Source organism: Rhamphochromis longiceps, linkage group LG15 (assembly GCF_057381845.1).
Source record: "Rhamphochromis longiceps isolate RC_006_pf linkage group LG15, R_longiceps_female_GT1.1, whole genome shotgun sequence".
In the NCBI taxonomy this organism is placed as follows: Eukaryota; Metazoa; Chordata; class Actinopteri; order Cichliformes; family Cichlidae; genus Rhamphochromis; species Rhamphochromis longiceps.
The window spans coordinates 35,238,822-35,260,630 of record NC_140571.1 but is presented as its reverse complement, the minus strand read 5'-3'; the positions used below and the strand labels follow the sequence as shown (position 1 = coordinate 35,260,630).

At 38.4% G+C, this 21,809-nt stretch overlaps 1 protein-coding gene across 2 annotated transcripts in view; it reads right to left on the bottom strand.

Moving 5' to 3' along the window:
• The window catches only part of bach2b (BACH transcriptional regulator 2b), a 101,937-nt gene that overhangs the window by 66,154 nt on the left and 13,974 nt on the right, over positions 1–21,809 (bottom strand). The window lies entirely within an intron of this gene.

The window sequence follows — 21,809 nt, the reverse complement described above, 5'->3', positions numbered from 1 at the left end:
ACACATACAAATCTTTTTTACGCACACACAAATTCTTTTTACACATACAAATCTTTTTTACGCACACACAAATCTTTTTTACACATACAAATCTTTTTTTACCAGTACAAAATATTTATGACCACATTTTGAGCCCATAGGTTGGTTCAATGATTGATTGTAATCTGCAACCCACATGGGTACAGAGCCCATGTGGGTTGCAGGGGATCAAATGCTTATTTCAGTCAATGACGTGTGAATCAATTTATAACTTTTACGCAATATTTTTTCCCCTGTACTTTTGGTCAATATTTTGTCTTTGTATTTTAAAATAAAACTATCATAAAAATTACAAAATGTCCATTTCTGTTTCTGTTTCCTTGAGCAAACTCCCCTTCCCTCACTCTATAACTTTAATACATTTTACATCAGATTATTCTGAAGTCTTTCACGTCCTTTGTGTCAAGTCACAACAAACACTTTATTGCGAGGTGGTAGGGCTGGGAGGCAGGGGAGGGCCTTAAAGTTGACTCATAAAACTCACAAAGCACCAGGGTTGCCATATGACATATATCGCCTACCATTCTAACACACAGAGAAACACACATTCACACTGCTCTGAAGGAGGTGGAAGCTGTGGCAGTGGAAGATTAGTTCGTTTGGACTTTATTTCACTTCCCCATTCCCACACAAATAGCACAGTGCAGTTTGAAGACATTTCTACACCCATGCAAGACATCCCTACTGCACTGCAGGAGCAGCCAGTGCAATCAAATCTCTAGGTTTGCATGAAAGAGATAAAATTAACAAATCAATTAAACTTAGTCACTGGAAAAAAAAGCCTTCCAGGTCATTCTTGTACTGTACTTACACAAGTGTAGTCAAATTTTTGTCCATTTCCAATGCAAATCAGCTGGGTTCAACAACTTTGGGAAATAAATGTACATTTCCTAAAATAAAATTGGTTTATCGCAAATAAGGAACACACATGCAGTTCAAAAGAGAAGGTCATAACAAAAACAAATATGATAGAGCTGATTTTTATCATAATGTTGCAAATCACTTTTTGTTTCTTTTCATTTTACATGGCATTGAACAATTTACTATCATAAACGCCTAATTGGGTGTTTATGATAGTAAATTAACACTAGGTGCTAATGTTTAACGCCTAATTAGGTGTTAAACATTAAACATTAGCACTAACAAATATTTATTTGGATATGTCCAAATCGTGGTATTTACAGTATCAATACTACAGTACATAAATTGACATATTAACTCTTGAAGCCAATTTACTGTATTTGGAGACTATATCAAATATTTAATATTGTATAAATGACTTTATAAATGTACCTGAGGTGATTTCCAGCCATGTGAATGGCTTTACACCCGTTTTCTTTAGGTGACAGCTGACATGTTCCCTCAGTCATACATAGATTTAAATGCATTTGCTGTATTTAAATATAAAGTGAGCTCTATGGTTGTTCTTACAGCAAGGGGATTAGGTACATTCAGAAATATATCTTGGGGAGAATGAAGTTGCTGAAACTCTGCATTCTTCAGCCAGTTAGATTATTCTGTAAACTAACCAGATTTTATATCCTCTATTACATGTCTTGTGAAATTCCGAGGATCAGAATGCTGAAAAGAGTGCACACAAATAGCGGAACACACGGACACACACACACACGCACAAAGAATGCTCTAGTGTCTGAAATGTTTTTTTCACCCTGTGCCTCTGAGTCACAATATGAAGGAGGAAGCCAGGAATGAGTCAGAAAATGTTCCACAATCTTAATAGTACATCTCAGAACTGCATGAATGATTGTTAGGGACTGTTTGTCTCTAGATACAATAAATAACTCCAGTGACGAGACAAAAACTTGCAATCTGTTGACTGGTCATTTTCATTCTTCACTAATGAATGTTGCATAATGCAACAAAAGACAAATACAAATTAGACATGTTGTACAGTGGGATAGAAAAATGGAGAGTTTACAACCATCTATAGTTTAATTGAGCAAATCTGCAGATACAAAGAAGATGCATTGTCTGATGCTAATCCTAAATCACTCTCTTGTGAAAAATCTGCAAAATATATATGGCCCTGTGCGCAACCACTCTTTGAAATTCTACTCTATGCCATAAATTAATTGGCTTTGCAGATGAAAGAAATGTGCATTGTTAAGTGCTAAGTGCTGAATTGAGAGGCTTAGCAGAGCAGCCCCACTTCAAAGCTCCACCGAGTACATTCGGTATCCTCACTCCGCTGAGAGGGCGAGGCATGCTTTGAGGGGGGATGGAAGCAGGCTTTGACTCATGTCTGTCTGTCCTACTGACACGTCACTTGAGAATTCCTTTTGTGTTTGATTAGATTTCAAAATCACTTACACCTTTGCTATTTTAACTGAATTGCAGTGCAAAATTCAGAGCTAGGAGCTGTTGTTCGTCTCTATACTTAAAGATTAGCTTTACCAGATATAGATTTGTATATTCTCTAAATGTGGTAGAAACTTTGCTTTATAAACGAGTTTAAAATGTGTTTTGTTTGTTTTGTTAATTTTGTTAAAGAGCATTGTTGGGGGCAACACAAAGTAGCGCATAACTGTAGTGACATTACACTTTTAAGTATCACAGTAACGTGATTGGTAATTACATTATGGTTACAATTATGTCCTTACTTACGTCACAAAGGTAAAAGTTGTCTATAGCTAAGCTTGGCACTCGCTTTCAGTTCATGTACAAGAGGACGAAAATGGTGGTGTGGTACAGGAGCGGAGATAAGGACATGACTTTTTTGCACAAATGGACAAGAGCACAACGGTAAACTGGAAACTGCATCGATGACAGAAACAACCAGATTATACTAAACCCAAATAAACATAAAACCACTGAGGAATTTATAAACACAATGCACTGTATGAACCTATTCCCTAAAATTACTAGACCTACCAGGATTACATCACATTGTGCAACTCTCATAGACAACATTTTTACAAATGACATTGAAAATAAGACTGTAAGTGGACTCCTGATTAACGACATAAGTGACCATCTTCCAATTTTTACAATCTATGATAGGAATTACAAGATCAATAAAATGGACAGTAAAAAAGAGTACAGACGAGTAAGAACAGAAGAAAGAATGAATGCATTTAAAAAAGATTTATTGAAGGAAAACTGGGGTGAAGTATATCAGGAACAGGACGTTAATAGTGCTTATAATAAATTCCTTAGAATATTTACATTACTGTACAAGACCAACTGTCCAATAAAGCAATATAGTAGGAAACAGAAATATATGGACTGTCCATGGATAACAAAAGGTCTGCAAAATGCATGTATAAAGAAAAATGCTCTATACAGAGAGTTCTTAAGAACGAGAACTAAAGATGCTGAAATCAGATACAAAAGATATAAAAATAGGTTAACTAATATACTTAGATTTAGTAAAAAGGAATACTATAAGAAGCAATTAGATATAAATAGAAATAATAATAAAAGATTATGGGAAATCCTGAACAGTGTTATAAAATGTGGGACTGGACAAAAGAACTATCCCAAGTATTTCATTTGTAATGACCATGAAGAATACAATATGGATGTTGTGGCAAATAGTCTCAATGAATTCTTTGTAACTGCTGGACCAAATTTAGCAAGAACAATCACTCATCCTGGGAAAGCACAGGAAAAACCCGATACACTGATTGACAGAAATCCATATTCTATGTTTCTCACAGCCGTTGATGAAAATGAAGTTCTTGAAATTGTCAAAAAATGTAAAAATCACAAATCTTTGGATTGTAATGATATTGATATGATAGTGGTTAAAAGAGTCATTGAGGCTATTATAAAACCATTTACATACATCTGTAATTTATCATTTCAAACTGGTCGATTTCCAGACAGAATGAAAATAGCAAAAGTTATATCTCTATACAAATCTGGAAACAAACACCATTTCACAAACTACAGGCCTGTCTCTTTACTACCTCAATTCTCAAAAGTTCTTGAAAAACTGTTTAAAAACAGACTGGAAAAATTTATAGATAAACATAAACTACTCACTGAGAGTCAGTACGGATTCAGATCAAGCAGATCAACATCATCGGCACTATTAGAGTCAATAGAATACATCACAAATTCCATAGACAAAAAGCAATATGTGGCTGGGTTATTCATAGACTTGACAAAGGCATTTGACACTATAGATCATGATATATTAATAAGAAAACTGGAACGTTATGGTGTCAGAGGGGTAGTTTTAGATTGGGTCCGGAGTTATTTAAGTGACAGAAAGCAGTTTGTGAAAATAAATGGTGGTTGCTCTTTATGTATGGACATTGCTTGTGGTGTACCCCAAGGGTCAGTTTTGGGTCCAAAATTCTTCAACTTGTACATTAACGACATCTGTAAAGTGTCCAAAGTATTAAAAATGGTTCTCTTTGCTGACGATACAAACATTTTTTGCTCTGGTGATGATCTGCAGAATTTATTGGAGGATATGACTAATGAAATAAGTAAAGTGAAGTTCTGGCTTGATAAAAACAAATTATCATTAAATTTGAATAAATCTAAACTGATGTTATTTGGAAATAGTAGTTTAAATACAAATGCAAAGATTCAAATAAATGGTGTTGATATTGAAAGAGTCAGTGAAAATAAATTTCTGGGGGTAATAATAGATGAAAAACTTAACTGGAGAGCTCACGTAAGATATATTCATTCCAAAGTATCATGAAGCATTGCAGTACTAAACAAGGCAAAACAGGTATTCGACAGAACATCACTTCATATTCTCTACTGTTCACTGGTTTCACCATACTTAAGCTATTGTGCAGAGGTCTGGGGCAATAACTATAAAACCACATTACATTCACTTTTTACTCTTCAAAAAAAAAGCAATTCGAATCATCCACAATGCAGGTTATAGGGAACATACAAACTCACTATTTTTGCAGTCTGAAATATTGAAAATTGACGATATAGTGAAATTCCAAACAGCACAAATTCTATTCAAAGCAAAAAATAAAGAACTGCCAGGTAATATTCAGAGTATGTTTTTTTTGAAAGAAGGAAGTTATAATTTAAGGGGTTTTTGTAACTTCAAAACAATGAAGGTACGTACTACAAGAAAAGGCTTTTGTGTTTCTGTTCATGGAGTGAAACTATGGAACAAACTGAATATGGAATTAAAGCAATGTCCAAACATAAAACTGTTCAAAAAGAGTTATAAAAATATGATCTTCTCGATCTATAAAGAAAAGGAAAATATTTAAATTAAGTGAATGTCTCTATTTAAAAACAAACAAACAAACAAAATATTCATGATGTGATATTATAGTATATAGTATATCAGAAATCTGTTCACTATTTTTATTACAAATTATATCAGTAAGGAAGCTGACTAAATATTCACTGATAATTTATGGCAAAGGGGTGGGATTAAATAAGTGTATACTTCTTCCCACTCCCTTTCAACATGTAAATTAATCAGAATGGTTTTTTGTATGTAATTTGTATAGTATTTTTTTTCTCTCTTATTTCTTTTCTAAATGTACTTGTATATTGTTCACATGTTGAAATAAATTACCAATCAATCAATACTGCTACCAGAATTTAGGCTCTTTGCAATCATCTGCATAGACAGCATGTTAACAGAAAGCTAGCCAAGAACCCAGAGTGATTTTAAAGCTGAGTTCATGCCAACCCCTGGCCCAGCAGCCAGAGCCTGATCTTCAACAGGTAACAAAAGCAGCGATGAGAAGTCAGACTTGTAGCCTCTGTTTCTACCGGTAGGATCACTATGGCAACTGCCTTGATGTTTAATCTTTTCTTATTGTTGTCAGTTTTGTGTTCATGCATAAAAACAAAAACAAAGCTCGTATGTGAGTCCTCATTAGGATAGGGATTTGTGTTGGCGTGTGGGACTGTAGCCTCAGGTTTATATTTTTACCTGGTAATTATGTGACAATGCGCTTCAGCTCATCTTATACTGCAAGGAGAACGTAATGTAATGTAATGCGTAATGAACTGCCAAGGAACTGTCTCTGGTGAGTAATTAAGTAATGCATTACTTTTAAGAAAGCAATGAGTATTATTTAATACACTACTTCTTGAGTAATGATAACAACAATGTTAAAGAATATAAAACATTAAAAAGTTATAAGAATGAGAAGCAATGCTAGCAACTTGTGGCTGTAATTGAGTGAAATGCTAACGTTAACATGCTAACATGTTTGTTATTGGCAGTGTTAAAATACTAACAATAATATAAAGCTTGAAGTCTCAAGTTGTTACATGTATTTGCTTGAATGGGACCCTTGGCTTTGCATTTTAACAAGGTACACCTAGAGGAATTTTTTTCATAGTTGGTGTCTCATTTGCTGACTGGCATATTTTGCTATTATTATTCTAGCACCAATTAATTATGTTTTGTTTCCAAAGATGTAAGAACTTTGATCAAACTATTCTGTTTGCTGCCAAAACACTGGCCCCTTAGCAGAAGAGACAAATCCTAAATTATTATAATGCAGATAATTTGCAAAACAGTGTCAAACAGAGGTCTTTCACAGACACAGGGATCAACAAATTGAGCACTGATACTCAGAGTATTGGTTCAAAGTGAGTGAATTTATCTACAGTATCTATGTTGGGGACATGGCTGATGAAAACTTAGATGTCAAAGGGTTAACAGGGTATCGGCTCCACCCTTCATCTAATCCCATCCATCACCAATAACCACAATCCGTCAAATCTTCCTCTAGATATTTTACCAAAAATCCAAAGCCTGAACCTTATGATAGAGTTTCAGGGGAAAGAAGTAAATTACTCGTATGGGATGCTCAACAATGCACACTGGCAATGCAGCTGAAGGGACCTATCAATGAGTTTCTTTCTCCCCAGGGAGCTACTGTTTACTCAGCACAGGCTGGGCTGCAGAGCAGCACAATAGGTCTCTGAACCAAGTATTGATGTCATACTACTCATCTCAACATTATCCCTGCTATTGATTAGTCTGATCTCAGCCTGGAGTGCTGGGAAGCAACAAAACACACAGTTCTTTCTCTTCTTTTTTTCCATTGACATCCCACTGACTCCCACATAATCTGCAAAAAACAAAAAATGCTGTAACCCAGCCTCCCTTCTCACACCCCACATTGATCAGCACCACACTGATAGAGCTGAGATTCTAAAGTGTGCAATCACAAAGAGTAAGTAAAAGCTTTTCATCCCTCTTAGCTGAATTGGTTTTGCTGCAAAGCAATCATTAAGGAGACACAACTTGCAGCTCAGAAAGCAGTTGCTCTCAGTCTGCATCATGGATTTTAGAGTAAACCCCTTGATAACAATATTGACATGTTACTGCTTCTGTCAGATTTGATGTTGACTTGAGAAATATAAGTTTGTGCAAAACATTCTAACGGCTTGCAAATTACTCACAGAGAACAGTGAGTTGCCAGAAGATTTACAGTAAGTGGAAAATGTGATTCACCCACTGTGATGCTTCAACCCCTAAAAAAATCAGTGGAAATGTAGGCTGCGCCTACTACCAATCATTGTTTCCACACAGGAAAATGTACAGGGGTTTAACCTATTTAAAAAAAATCAGTCTGTATCACATGCCTGACTGCAGGATATCTGTCTGTGCTGAGGAGGGATGTGGGCAGAATGATGCTTTCATCTAACTCTATGGTATTTGGTGAAAGGATGTATTGATAGACAACAAGGTTTTCTGCAAATTGTCCTTCTAGTGGCAATTTCTGGATTTTATTTTAACCAGAAAGTGGAGAACAAAATGTCATGTTTTAATAGAGGGAATGTTATTTTATGAGAGATGTTTTGTAGTGTAACATAAAGTCAAATCAAGAGCCATGTTCATTGGATTGTGGAGCTTAGATTCTAGAACCTGTGACATGGGGTAACTATTCCCCAGCTCCTCCACTCAGCTGGCTCTCTGCCTGGACTCTGTCACTCACTCAAAGACAATCTAGGGCGGTGGTGTCGAACTGCAGTCCTCGAGGGCCAGCATCCTGAAACTTTTACAACATGTGTCCCTGCTGCAACACACCTGACTGCATGCTGAGGTGGCAACCCTAACCCTACTCGAGTCAATTTAAAGAAATGCAAGTGTTTGGAAAAGTACTTGTTCATTCACTTTATAAATGTGCTGCTGTATCATGAATCAAATGGCTGAATTGCCACCTCAGCATGCGGATGATCTGATATCCTCGTGTCGGTGTTGTTCCCACATCAACATAATAAATGTTGTTCCAGGTTCAACATTGCAAGTGACCAATCACATTGTTGTGACGTCCCCCTTTTTTGCCTTTGAAAAATACCCCCTTAAAAAAATCGACTTCACTTGTGAGAAGAGAAACCGCTTCTGTGCCAATCCAGGAACTTAAATACTTTGCATTTCAGGATACTTTCCTTTAATAAACGGTAAGCATTATACATATTGTCCTTACAGAGGCGGTTTCTCTTCTCGCAAGTTAAGTAGGCGTTTGTTTTTTTTCAAGGTCGCGGATGACGTCAGGAGAAGGTGATTGGTCACTTGCAATGTTGAACCTGGAACAACATTATATATGATGATGAGGGAAAAACACAGACACGAGGATATCAGATCGTCCCTAGCATGCAGCCACGTTCTACGGAGTCTTGCTAATGACCTACTAATTGTATTCAGGTGTGTTGCAGCAGGAACTCATGGAAAAGGACTGGAGGTTTGAATACACTCATCATGGACCTTCAATGAGAATTCACAATGAGTTTCTTCATGATGTAAGAACTAACAGGAGCCATCTCTGAGCTCCAGCCCCAAACTTTGCTACTGTGACGTTGGCTTGTTTGGAGAATTCCTCAAGCAGTTTTCTCTTCCAGATCAAGTTTCCATTTAAACTGCACTTTTTGAGCAATTTTAATTTTGAAACGTCAGAATGTGTTGTCTCGTCTCCTCAAATACCATATACACCTGGCTCACTATTTACATCCCCGAAGGTGGTCTGCAGTCTAGTAGGGGTGCCTGCGTAAGAACCAGTCTTTCATGATTTTATCGCTCAAGAATTCGTTTTTCTGGGCACAGAATCAACATCAGACACGTCATCACAATCCTTTTTGGTTTTAGAGGAAGGGAGGGTAGGAAAGGGCTCACAGAGCAGTTCAACTGACAAACCTACTTGGGAGAAGGGGCTAGGTAAAAGAGGCCTCTGAAAGAGGGGTTGGGGTTTAAATACTGGTCTACAAGGTTTGATGGAAACAGATGTCAAACAGGAACTTGTGTGTTTAACGTCTCCTCTGCAACAAGCTTCCTGATCTGCCTCGACAGGCGCCGGCCTGCAAACTGCTGCCTCATACTTCACCTCGGACCGTCTGTGACCTACTTTCTGCTGGGATGTGGAAAGTCAAAACAAAAAAGTAAGAGAAACAAAAGGCTCACTTGCTTGCAGGATGATTTGGACTGATCATTTTAGGGTAGCGTCTTTTCTAGCTCCTCTGTGCCACAGTGTAAAATCACAGCGTTTAATAATGATTTAGGGGAAACACGTAGTACTGAGTAGCCACAAAAATCAGCACGATATCATAAGCAGAAGAAAAACCTGGTGTACAGTAATACAACATCACATCTTGGAATAAGTTATAGAAGTAAAAAGTTTTTCTGCCGTACAATATTCAGCATACTTTGTTTGTAATCCAAGCTAGTGTTAGATAATGAACTAGCTTGCTAAATTTGATATAACGCAAAATCAACTGCTCTGCTAAAGTCTCAGCAAACAGCTTGATTGAAATCTAGATATTCCCTCAGCTCATGACATTTATCTGAGAATTAGGGAGAAGGTCCTATGGGTAAACTTTGATAGCATTTGTGTGGATAGTGTATTCCATGTGTGCATATCTTTCCCATCAGCTCAGCTCCACAAGCTTTTTCTGACTGATAACAGCTGGACAAGCTTAAAGCCCATTTCTCTGGGGTGGTAAACGTCTGGGCTCAGACACACCTGGGCCCGGTGAGGCCAGAGGCCAATCTACCGATCTATCTGTCTATCAAATCTGAACACTTTTTGTTTTTCAGAATTCCTCGTACTCTTCTACTTCCAGACAGACAGAAAAAGCACACTATGGAAAAAAATGAAGATGATGTTGTGAAAAATGACACAGCAGAGTTCCTAGCATGGATTGCTTCAGAAATTAACCTCCTGACATAACTCCCAGAAATATTTCTGTTTTCATGTTAGAACAACAATGTTAGCATTAATATAAAGGCTAGTAATGTCACTTTTTCCCATGACCAGACACTCAGCTAATATATTATATTTTCAAGTTGAGACGTCCAAACCAACATAATCTTCTCAAGTGGACAACATTTGTGGGAGAACTTCTAAAGCCACTTACTGTTTTAATACTAACTTCAAAAAATCCTAAACATTTGTTTTATACAGCAGGTGGAAGATTTGCTGGTCAGTTACGAGTCTCTGAGATAGTATGGGTCCCTCATTTATTGCATATGCATTATGTATTCAATCAGCATTTTTCCTTTGTTCTAATATAACTCCTAATGTTTGAGTGCCCCCAAGTTTCACACCAGCAAAGTTCACTTTACATTGCTGTTAACTTTGATTATCTTTATAGACCATCTTTACTGTGCCTTTTACATCTTATGTAAACAGTTAAAAAGAGAAATTTGTTTTGTGCCCACTATCGTACTGTTTTGTTTTGTTTTTTTAATTTAATGAATTACTAAAGTTGTGTGGGCCTGTGTATCTCTCTGTGTGTGTGTTATAGTTATGTTTTTTTATTCTGTTTTTAAACATGCTTTTTTGTTCAGCAATTTGTGACTGTATGTCTGAAAAGCACCGAAAAGTGAAAAGCGCTATATAAATAAACTTACTTAAAAGGGGATTTTATCTGTCAGTAGGAATAATAAACAGGAATTCCTGCAGAAATTTACATTTTACAAGAAGATCCTGTCTGTAATACTGTTAATTATTGTTCTCTCACTAGATCAGTGGTCAACAATAAATCATAACATCTCCTCCTATGATGTGATGCTTCTCTGTGTCTAAAGACAAGGATTACTTCATTTTATTTAAAAAAAAAAAATCATATATACATATATGGACTTTTAGCCAAAAAGTCTATTGTGCACATGAACCTGTTTGAAAACACTTGGAGGAAGGGGTGAGGTCGGATTCCCTGAAAGCTAAATAATATTTTTCATGGAGCTCAAGTGCGAGTGGTACTTCCTGTACCCTGGCTGTAGTCCACGCACTACTGCTTGACTCACACTCCTGCTGACATTAGTTTTATTACTCATCATGGGATTGTGACCTGAACCTCTGCAGCCTGAGGGAGAGCAACAGGGTGACAGGGGTCAGGTGAGGGCATGATTAGGCTGCTTGAAGCACCTCCAAATAGGACTCCCAGTGAGGAGCCAAAAGCATTTGTCATTAAGGGGCGTGTTGTTGTTGGGGGGTGGGAAAATCAGGAGCATTAGGTTAACAAACAAAACAGAGAAGAAAGTAGGAGGGAGAGGTGGGACAGACTGGCCAGGGTGGAAGTGGCTGACTCAGGCAGGGTTCACCGAGTTCAGCTAGTAAATAAGTGACTGACTCTTCCAACTGCATTCCAAGGCTCCACCTCACCCTCCTTCCCAGCGTCTTCTCGGGGGGATTCCTGGGGTTTCTGGGGCTGCTCTGTATGTCAACATTTCCAGACCCTGCTGCCAGCAGGGAAAGGGGGTGGGGCAGCTGCTGCGTAGCTCATTCACTTTTTGTGTGTTTACAGATGAAGAAGCGAAGGTACACAACTCTTGTCCCCTAACAGAAGCATTTTAACAGCCCCAGTCATACGAGGTTGTTCTCTCAGAAAGCTCTTGTAGTGCTGCTGCTGACTGGCTTTTGAGCTTGTATTTGATTGTGTACCACAGCTCTGGTAGGTAGACGTGGCTGTCAGTTGTGATTAGAAGTTTACGTACACTCATCATGGACATGAATGTTATGGTGATTTGAGGCTTTTAATGATTTCTTTGAACTGTTAAAAAAATATAAAATGAAAAATATCAATTCAAATCTGTCCTCCCGATTCTTGCTGCCATTAAAGATGTACGCTCTATAATCATTCCATCCTGGAGAGAGAACAGTTCAAAGAAATGGGTAAAACCAATAAATACATGTCAGGGTGTACGTAAACCTCTGACTACAAGTGTACAGATTAATATGCCCCCGAAGCAATTCAGATTCTGACTATGGAAGCATCTGCCTCAGCTTTTACTCATCATCTCATCCAGATGAGTTAAAGTTGTTTTCCCATTCAAGTAAGACACAAATCTGCACTCCTTTAAAAAAACAACAACAAAAAACTATAAACAGAAAAAGCAGTATCATGGTCAGTGATCCCAAATGACAGAATACAATTATGCTAAACCATTTGGAGAAACCTGTGCTACCATTAAAACACTAAATGGGAATGCGTTTGAAGAAAAAGAAGGAGATACTGCATTGTGAATGAGCCTCAGTTTCCTAATGAATGAGTGTCAGCATAACTGTTCCATGTGAACTCATTTGTTTGTTTTTCTGCCACATAACTAAAAGAACAGTATATGGTTCGGGTTGTTTACATACACTCATCATGGGCATGAATGTCAGGATCATTTGGGGGCTTTGACCCTGGTTGGATTTGAGAAAATCCAAAATAAATTCAAACTTGTGCACCCAATTCTTGCTGTTTAAAGTAATACGCGTTGTATGGTTATTCCGCCCTGAAAAACCCCCCAGTTAAAAGAAATCACAAAACAAAAAGCCCAGGATTACCATGACATTCATGTCCATGAGGACTGTATCTAAACTGTAGCTCCATGGTGCAAATGGTTTGTCTGAACACAGCTAAGGTTTGAACGAGTCAACAAAATGACTCATTGTAATTAAGTTTTTCCTATATTAAAATAGAAAATTCAGGGGCACTGGAACCTTACCATTATCACGTCTGTTTATCTGAGATTTCCAGCCTGAGCATCTTAGTTATTGTTTTGGTATCTCTGTGTGGAGAAGGTCTAAAGGTTGAATATTCTTGAGTTCAAGGGCTGAAATCCTGAGAAAACTGCCTGAAGTAAACTAGCTCAGAGACAATAACAACAGGCTGAAGGTGAGAAGAGTTGGGCCTTTGCATCTAGTAATATATTCCAAGGAGATCTGTAAAGTGCTCTGCTGCCAGTTGTCCCACATAATGGTTTCCATGGTGATAGGTCCTCAGAGCTAGGCCTGCAGTACAGAAATGAACTGACAGAACAATGACCCCAACTTTCACCACGTTACAGACTATTTTTCAGAGGGCTCGTTTTCCATTCTGTGTCAGAAGGTAAGTAAACTTTACTTTACAGAAAATAAATTCTGCTTTTTTTCCATCTCTGTTGTTCCCATTATTTCCATGGTCAAAGCACAAACACATGCTAAAGCTTCCAGAGCCATCCTCTCAGCCTATAGTCTTGACAACACAGTTGGAATTTGGGATTTGTATGCATCAATAGTTTAGAAGAAAACAACATTCTTTCCCCAACTCTGAAGAACCATTTCCCTTCAGAGAGTCAATTTCCATTTTAGATAACTGGGAATTTTACAATGTTGATTTGAAGCAGTGCCTTATCTTCCCTATAGTGCAATATAAACTTATTATGAACAAATTTCATCAGTGAACTTTGATAAAGATATTTGTTCACATAGCTGAGCAATCTACAGCAGAAAGAGGAAAAAGCAAATGAAATAATCACACTGAAGAGAAAAGCTCCATAGCTGGTGGCCTATCAGCATGAACATGCGCTGATGTTGGGGTTAGTGTCATGCCTTCTTTGTTTATATTTTCTATGAACAGAATTGACAGTGTGGGTTGACATCACAGACACAGGGGTGCACTATAAAATACGAAAAACCTTTTTCGTATTTTCGTAAATTTTTAAAGTTCTCTACTGTTCTCTGCTGCACTTGTTACTGTGACGTACCATAAATTTTGGGACTAAACCATTCTAGAGACATGAGTGGGTACATACCTAACTATGTAATCATCTACCACATACCATTATAATATTCAAATCTAAATAAGTGTTTATGCAGTTTATTAGGTATAAATGTATTACACCTTCTTAAATGTTAGGTTTTGCTATTAAAAAACAACAACTAATTATTCAGCTATGAAATTAATCATTAATTGCAGCTTATGCCTCAGAGTCATATTAATGATTCAACAATTATTGACAGCCCACCAAGTTTCTAAATGCTCCACTTGTAACTTGCTCGGGTTTTCAAAGGCAAAAAACCCCCAACAAAAAAAACACACAAAAAACACCATATGACAACTTAAGGATACGACAGTCAGCAATTGAATTTAAATAAAAATCTTGCTCAGGACTCCTTAAAGTTGCACTGTGAGTTTGCTCATTAACTCTCCTCTTGAGTGACCTTTGTTGCTCAAGGTGGGCTGGAATGAATTGCAGCCGTGTTTCTGACATCCTTCCAAAGACAGACTGTGCTGATTTATATCCAGTGAGAGCAATGCAGATTTTTATTAACCCACCGAATGTCCTCTAAACACTTTAAATCCATCCACATCAGATAATACCTACTAAGTAAAAAGCCACGGCCTCTTCCTGTTAAGGTAATAGTGCACAGGAAGGAAGTTAATCTATAAATGTACTGTCCCAGCTACCAAACATTAAGTCAACCTGATAGAAGCATCCAGTGACAATTCAACTTCAAAATTACCTTAGATGCAATATTGCTGCATAATAGGTACGCCTGTTCTTTTGACTTGTTTAAAACACCGGAGCAACAGTAGCACCTCTGCAAGCTCTGAGACACAGTGGTGCTTTAAATTCTTATCCCCGATACCCCTTTTTTAAAGCTGAGGCTGTTAGGAAATGGGAATCCCATTTGTGTTGTAGGTTTCTGATCAAAAACCAAAGAACTTTAGGAACTAGCTGCTAATGCTTTGCTAGAACACTATTACTCAGATCACATGCTCTGAGGTACAGAGCACCCAAGAACGTGGTGCTTCAGTTTTGGTGACTGTTCCTTTGCACGAATTGTAGAAAAGGAAATAATTTTTTTTGATCTCCTGCTGAACAAAGAAATTAACACAGCGAAACAGAAGATCTCGGCTCGACCTCTAAACTGAGGATGATTGATAGTCATGTTATAATTCGTACCAAGCTTCTTGCTTCTTGTAGCCGATTGCAGTCTATAATATTGTGCATGATGTCCTTTGAGAGCTGTGCTTGATTGATTGATTGTAATCTGTGCGTCCATGGCTAAATTGTGGGAATGGAATTCTAGCTGGGTTGTAGAGATCAAATATTATTTCACTTCATGATATGCAAATTAATGTATACCTTTTATGTAATGTGCTTTTTTTCTGGATTTCTGTTTTCATATTCTGTCTCTCCTCTTTAACATAAAAATTAAAGAGTGCTTATTTCTGTGTAAGTGAGCAAAAAAAGGGGATCAATGATTATTTCCCCCACTGTATATGTGCGCATTGCAGTACAGTTTTTTAATCCAGCTCACTACCCTGTCAAAATATGGTAACTTCTAGCTCCAACAGACCAACATGGTGTTTCCAAAAACATAACACTATGGTTTCACTATGCAGGTTCCAGAAACAAATGGGTGACATGGATGTGTTTATCTTTTATATAAACCCTACATACTTTTTTTCATGCAAAAAATGATCAGGAAAATTGACAAAGGGAAATGATAAGCAATTTGAACTATACGCATAATCAGTAATGACATTAGCACCAAATCCAGACCTTCCTGTAGTGCAGTGAACACAATGACATCTGATACAGGGGCTATTCTAGCTGTGCGAAGACAGCATGAGAAGAACAAGTGCAAAGAGCATTCGGCACATGGTAAAAGCAATCCAGTCTGATCATGCAGATTAAAAGGTCAAACTCTGCCTCAAACTTGCCTCTTTTCACTGTGTTTTTGTTGCCAGTAGTGGGTTTGCCTACTAAAATGTCCTGTCTTGTCCAAAGTGTGACAGTGGTCCTGGGATAAGCTGGCAGACTCAACACCCCTCCCCCCGCTGGCAGGGCCAGCTGTGTATTAAAATAAATCTGTGCACTTGTCCCACCCCAACACACTCGCTAGACATTACCTTATACAAAGCTAGCTCCAGCATATTCTGCTGTCTGGTGGCCTGTGATCAGATTTTAGCTTCTCCTGCTGCCCCTGGCTTCAACTCTCCAAAGCCCCCCTCCATGTTCAGCCCCACCTCTTGTGTGTTTCTGTGTACACGATCTCACATGACTCAACAAAAGCCCAACCTTGGAGCAGGGCTGTCCAGAGCATTTTTCCTAAGAGGGGAGGAGAAGACTTAGTTTGTGGAAGAGACCTGGAGTGCTGCCCTCAACTTGTCAGGCCTGATGGATTTTGGCTAAAAATAAAAGAAAGAAAGGGGCCCTCGAGATGAATGAACTCAGTAGTGCAGCACTGTTAACCAAGAAGCCACATCATGCAACATCTCCAGGTCCGTGGTGCTTAAAAAACAAGGAACGTTTGCATGGTGGCGAGAGCGCTGGATTTCACAAACAAAACAAACACAACAGCCCAAGAAGCATAGCTAATACAAGATGAACCAAGTCAGTGGGAATTCCTGAGCTCCCCTCTGTTACCCCATCCCACGCACATTCCCCTGCCACATTCTTAACAGCAGAAAAATCAGAGCAAAAAGGAGAAGATAGAAGGATCATAACTGAAACCAAAGCAGGCAAGCCTGCAGGCTTTTAACTCAGGGAGAAGCCCTGATCACTTACTACTACTACTTTTTTTTTTTTATCAACCCTTTAACAACATTTTTCAGTTTTTATTTGTCTCAGTGCTTTGCCTGTACAGCAATGCAATGTCACCATTTACAGAACAGCTATTCACAAATGCTGCCAGTGTGCTGTAGACTGTTTTTATCAAGAGAAAACATTAAAAAATAGAGTATTAAGAGTTGGATACAACAAGGAGTTCCTGTTTGCTCTGTAGTGGGTTTACAATTAACAACCATCATTATATTAGATCTGACAAGCCTTAATTAGAGGACAAACAAGCAGATAATCTCAGTTCTGACTGGATTTCTTAGCTAATTATATGCCAATCTTTAACCTTCCTTCCTCCTCCTTCTTGAAAGAGTAGTTATAAAACAGCTAAATGATCTGCAAATGGTTTATTTCAAGAGTTTTAGTCAGGATTCAGAATTTATCACCATTCAGAAACAGCACTAGAGAAGGTTACGGATGATTTTCTTAGGGTCTCTGACAGTGAACCCTATGAGAGATGGTATTTCTCCCATATTAGCTTCTCTTCATTGGCTCTCTTTTAAATTCAGAGCTGAATTTAAAGTTACCAATACAATAGGCCTAGACTGCCACCAATAATGCACTCAGCATTACACATGAGTGAGTTGGTAACTTTTGAAGCATTTATAAATGAATTAAACTGACACATTATATGGGTTGCTCTTCAGTATTTCTTCTATTTGCTATATGTATGGCCGTGTGTAAAGCTTGTACAAGGACTGTATTGTGTTCCAGACAGACATCTGGATCCTATCAAAGACCACAAATGCAGATGCAGTGAAAGCAGTAAGTACCAACATAGGCAGATCGGGCTAATGAGTTAGTGACAGAACATTTTCAACCCGTGCAACAGATCACATCTCTCCCTCACACACACACTAACAGAGGTTCTACCTTACCTAGCCTGCCATGCTATCCCTCCCAACTCAACAAAGGAACAAAATGGCAAGAAGGGATACATGATACAGCAGGGTTAAAAATAGCCTGCTGACGGAAATAGAGCTGTATTTCATGACCCCTGCATAGTGCTCTTGGTTTACACTTTGGCTACGTTCACACTGCAGGTCTTAATGCTCAATTCCGATTTTTTGATCAAATCCGATTTTTTTGTCTGCTCGTTCACACTACAAATAAAATGTGACAGCAAACGTGCTCTAGTGTGAACCCTCAAAGCGGCCCGCATGCGCAAAAGAAGACGTCACATACAACGCGCTCTGTTTAGACCCAGACCAAACAGTATTGTTTGACTGACGGCCCTTAATATAAAGACTTGTTTCACACTTTACGTTTCCCAATTTTGCTTTAAGTTATAAAATTATTTTGTTATTTACATATGGCCTAATAATGATCCTTATTGCTGTTTTAGAGAGGAGCGGTGCTTCAAAGGATAGTTGCAGATTTCTGTCAGAATCTGCAGATTATACAGTACAAATAAAATGTTCATGTTTCTCCAACGTTGTCTTCCCAACAGTTACGCTGGGTGGCCAGGAAGCGTTCACGATGTCTTCTCGGGCGCTTCTCCGGCACTGATAATTGGGGTCTGTCTTGTGTCAGTGACGTAAAAGACGGATTTAATGCGACATGACCATTCAAACAACAGTCGCTTTCTAAAGCGTCAGATATGTATCGGATTCAGTACCACACACGAAAGTGACCTGGGTCGGATTTGAAAATATCGGATCGGGTCAAAAAAGTTGGATTTGATCCGCTTTCGCCTGCAGTGTGAACGTAGCCTTTGAGTAACTGTAGTGAAGTGTCCTAAGATTTTTTTGAAACGGTTTTGCTGTTCTTATTGTTTTTTGCACCACTAGCAGAATCAAACGTTTTCACGCAGGTCAAAGCCAAGAATGCTCTGTTTTGAGGACTCAGAGCCTTATGGTATGTGAAGAATAAATGATCTGCCTGAGAAAACTGAGAACTCTACTTTCTGTTTTGAATTCCACTGCACAGCCATACTACTAAAAAAAAAGAAACAATTACATCTTCACAGAAATATCCATGAGCGGAGCAGCAAATTTTCCCAGCTGTGCTTTGATACACATCACTAAAGCTCAGTAAGAAAAGGAGGGAACTCAGGAGAAAGAATGCCCAAATATCAATTGTTTTCTTGTACAATGTTACCAGTCATCTTAATTCAAAATATCTGAATGTGGTCTCTGCTCCAGGTCAGGGTATGGATGAAAAATGGTCCATGAAGAGGGAGATTAAACGGCGTTTTGCTTTTGATTCAAAAGTTGCACTACTGTTTTCTTTATAATAGTTTTTGCACAGAAAAAGTTGCCTTTTGTTAATTTCACCATTTAATAGGCACCATTTCTTTGTAACTGCTAAAGAGCAGCATGTATTCATACAAACTTGATTGATTCAAAGACATTCCAGGGGTATAATGGGAACAATTTCTCCCACTTGGTGTCATAAGTGCATGCTACATGCCTCAGAGTGTTAGGAACAATAGCCTCTTTCACTCGTAGTGCCAGGCTGGGGATGGGGAGGTGCATCACTGGAAGCAGACAGGGCTGTACAGTTGAGTGCAGATACTTCAGAGGGGCCTCACACAAACCCAGGCAGCAAGTTGTGGCACTTAAAGCCCAGACATGGGTCGTGTGTGAATTACATGCTGGGATTAGTCCTGCTTTCTAAAACACATGCATGACAAAACTTTGTATCTGGATTAGAACTGGCTATGGCAGCTAAAATATCAATTGTTATGACATGCTTTCCCGTATTAAGGATGAACTGCATTTTAGCTTTAGTGCATGGATTTTCCAAATAGTGTTGGAAGGGTCTCTGGTTGGGGTAACACGGTCAGGTTTAGAGTTAGGGTTGGAACCGTGTTGCTGCAGTTGAGGAAAAAAGCACCATCCCAATTTTACATTAGGTTAAAACCCTGTGAAATAGCACTGATGTATCCTTGAAGCTGTTTCAGCTGTAGCTCATTTTATGACACTTGACCTTTGCAAAGATTGTGCAGTTCAGTTTGTATTAGTCTTCCTCCTTTTTGCGTGCTAGACATTTGGACCTACAGGAAAAATGGTGTCACACATTTAGGACTTTGGAACAAATCCAGCTGAAAGGAGCGCCTTTAGTTTTAATGTAGCGTAGTAGTAAATGCACAACTGCGCCTTGAACTGCTGTGACAAGTCAAAATGCCTGCTGTGAAACATCTGCTGAGTCAGAAGTGCATTGTAGAGGGGTAAGCTAATCTAATTGTGTTAGATCCAGATGTGACCTCGGCACTGTTTGTTACAGAGTAGCGTAAGGTTCAAAAGTATATATGGTACTTTTACAGTTGAGAATTGCTTTATAGTGCACGTCTCATTCAGCTAGTTACATAAAGTGCATTTATCCATGCCTAAGTGTTTTCTAATATTCACATAGAAACTCAAACTCTTATGGATGGATCTCGCAAGAGACTCGGGGTTCAGTATCTGACCCAAGAATATGATCGATCCACCGACCTTCCAATTGGTATATATCAGGCTACCGTGGGGAAAACACACTAACAAAACCACAATATACAGCCATCTTTTAAAAATCACTAACGATAACTTAAGCTGTCTGAAATAAAGTCACACACACACACACAACAAAAGAAAAGAAAAAATCCTAAGAAAATATGTTTTTCACGTCTGTCAGTTATCTTTACTTTCTCTTTTCTGAATGCTAAGACTTCAGCCATTAGAGTACAGAATGACATTAGTAGAGGGTTAGGGTATAGCACTTTTCTATTCTTTTGAGCCACTCAGTTTTTACTAGTACTTTGCGTACCTCACATCCATGGCCAGTTTAGAATTACTGAATGACATGCATATCTTTGAACTGCAACCCAAGCTGGAGTTTGAACAAGGTTCAAACCTGGCGTGGCTTGTGTTTTTCTGCAAAGGACAGCACATATCTTGCAGGTAATAATGCCTCAGTGGCTGGAATTTGTAAAAAAAAAAAAGATTTATCCAGCATTGCCTCATTCACCCAGTCATACAGAGTGATGGCTGTGAACTACCACCCAATTTGGCGGTATGTCGATATAGGACGTAGTTTGGGGTTAGGTATGTTGCGCTATAGAAACATAAGGAAGCAGTACTAAGGATACAGAGTACACTTATTTTAGCTAGATTTTCATCGTCAAATGATTTACAGCAGGAGGTCCAGGCCAGGGAAGCATGTCACTGCTGCCAAAAGTAAAAGTATTCTCAGGGTGTGAAACAGATGCCAGAGCTCCACGTGGTCTGGGCTGAGCCCTCTGACAGTCTGTACTATTACTATAGCAGCTTTAATGCCACCATTTACACTAACCAATGACACTCAAAGAACACATTTGCATTTGCTTGAAGATTGTGAAGACAAACTGGCATAATTGTTCCGTCTTTATGTTCATACGCAAAGCACGTGAGAGCTGCAACATGTCACTTCAGAGTTACCGTTTCCCTTCTAACAAGCATGTATTGAGAGGGAAATTGGACATAAATCAAATTTGCGAGAACAAGGTTAAAGTAGAGGTTTCTTTGACTTATTTTATAACCGGAGTGATCATAACGATCGTTGAAAGACCGACTCCAGCACAGGAGAAAAAGTTGGATTAATTATCACTGAATATTAAATCTTCTACAGCTGCTACTCTACCACCTGCAAAGGAAGTCAGAGAAGGAAGCTGCATTTCCTTTGCAATAGTTTGTTATAAATGGAAATATGAACATTGTAAAGAATTTATTAGTTTTGAACCGTGTGGTTTTCTTGTTTGAGAACGTCAAGGCAGTTCGTAAGCCTTTCTGAATGGTCTGATTTAAAGCAAGGTTTTCGGTTTTTGAGTCCAAAAACTCTGTGTTCAAGGGCTAGACGTATGTTTTTGTTGTGTTTCTTTTTGCTTTTGAGACTCTAAATGATCTATTGAATATAAAAAAGGTAGGAAGTAAACATAAACAACTACAAAACAGCTCCGCCTGAAGTTTTGTTTTTGTGTGTATCACTATGACAAATGTTTGCCTCGGCTTCAGCAGCT